At 36.4% G+C, this 1,757-nt stretch overlaps 1 long non-coding RNA gene across 1 annotated transcript; it reads left to right on the top strand.

Annotated features, from left to right (window-relative positions):
* The first annotated feature begins 8 nt into the window (after positions 1 to 8).
* LOC106633689 lies at positions 9 to 1,742 on the top strand. Its single transcript, XR_001337053.2, has 3 exons — positions 9 to 112; positions 368 to 463; positions 1,009 to 1,742. It is a non-coding gene; the product is annotated as an uncharacterized LOC106633689 (long non-coding RNA).
* Positions 1,743 to 1,757: the final 15 nt, after the last annotated feature.

Here is a 1,757-nt window from a genome sequence, read left to right on the forward strand (position 1 = left end):
GTGCAAAAAATGTTTTTGAACATTAATAAGTTGTCTTTGTGCACATATTGTTTACAGATATCAGACTGCAAAGAGCGCTACAGAGAGTCAACATTTCACCAGTTGTCAGTGGGTCAGTTTTATAATTTGTGTCCTAATTTAAATAAAAAATAAATGTAAAGAAACTAGAGAATTTTGCCATGAATTATTAAAAATTTTTAGATTTTTTTGGGTTAACCTTCTAGATTGACAAGTTTAGCCCATTACACAAAAAGTTTGGACACCCCTGATCTATAACAATGACAATCAGAACATGGCTATCCAACACTTTGTTTTTACTCTGCATTTGTGTAAATACTATTCTAATAGATATTGTATGTTCATCTAGGAACAGCATGATGTAAATACAAGACGGGCCCTCGTCCTTCGTGCACTTCCTGTGTACCTGCGTGAAGATGCCTCCACATTATTCAGGACTTGTGATGTAAGTGTACTGGCCTCAGCATCAACCCCTTTGCCTAGCTGTTCAGTCGAACATATGACATCGCCCAGAACTCAAGGAGAGCCAGGGTGTATATCAGGAAGGAGGTTCAACATCTGACTTGTTTTCTCCCATATATCAACTATTGTTGAATAAGATTGCAAGAAGATTGTTACGCATAAACATGAAAATAGTTGAAAGATTATTAAACAAAAACAAATCCACAGATAAAAACTCCCTTTTAAAATTCAAGTGTTCTATTTTTTTGGAGGTGCCATGTTGTGGTCAGAAATGTTTGGTAAATAACAAAAACAAATATCTTGGCATATATTTATTATTGAAAACATTTATTTAAACATATGTTTTGAAACCAAACCCAAATTAAGATTATTGTAATGCATCATGATGTATCGCCATATCAAATTAAATCGTTGACATTATAATCCTAAAAGAAACGTGCGACTTGTGAAGATTCACACCTCTAATCAATAGCATGATTTGTGTCCTTGTGGGGCTGAACTCATTCTTGTATTATTTTTGTTTTGCAGTCAGCAGATGGTCCAGACCTCACTGACACTCCTGTGGCTCTGCTGTCAGTTGTCACGGATGACACTACTGATTCGGCCCTCTTCAGTCCCGAAAGCATCTGCATTGTCGTTGAGGATGAAATACTTGTGAATGGTCCCACAAATCTGGCTGAGTCATTTCTCCTGCTCTTTGGATACATCTATGCACTAGACCTACAATACCCAAAGAAACTTGAGCTTACATTCACATTTATCCAGAAGGTTGTGATGTGCCTTGAGGACAACAAACCACTGAAAGGGCATCTACTGATGCTGAAGAATGATTTGTTCAATGAGTGAATCACTCAGAATGGGCTACTTGTTGAGCTGAGTATTGAGTAAGCTTTTTTTTGTTTTTTTTCCTAATCATTTGGCTTTTCTACTTCAAATTTAAAGTGAATGACTGCTCATTTTGTGTACTAATCATGTTTAATGTTGTGTTGCCTAATACCTTAATGCACTACCTGATGTTTGTTCCCAGTTATGTACATTTGTATAAACCAGTACAAATCTGGATGCCTCATTTCTCCTGCTTTTTGTTCTGTGCACTAGACCTACAATACGCAGACTCTCGAGCTTTTATTTACATGTATCCAGAAGGTTGTGATGTGCCTTGAATACAACAAACCACTGTTAGGTCGCTTACTGATGCAGAAGAATTTGTTCAAGTGAATCACTTGGAATAGACAACTCGTTAAGCTAAGTATTGAAGGTTTTTCTTTTTTTGTTTT

Source organism: Haplochromis burtoni, unplaced genomic scaffold (assembly GCF_018398535.1).
Source record: "Haplochromis burtoni strain Fernald_Lab_line unplaced genomic scaffold, NCSU_Asbu1 Contig_364, whole genome shotgun sequence".
Classification (NCBI taxonomy): Eukaryota; Metazoa; Chordata; class Actinopteri; order Cichliformes; family Cichlidae; genus Haplochromis; species Haplochromis burtoni.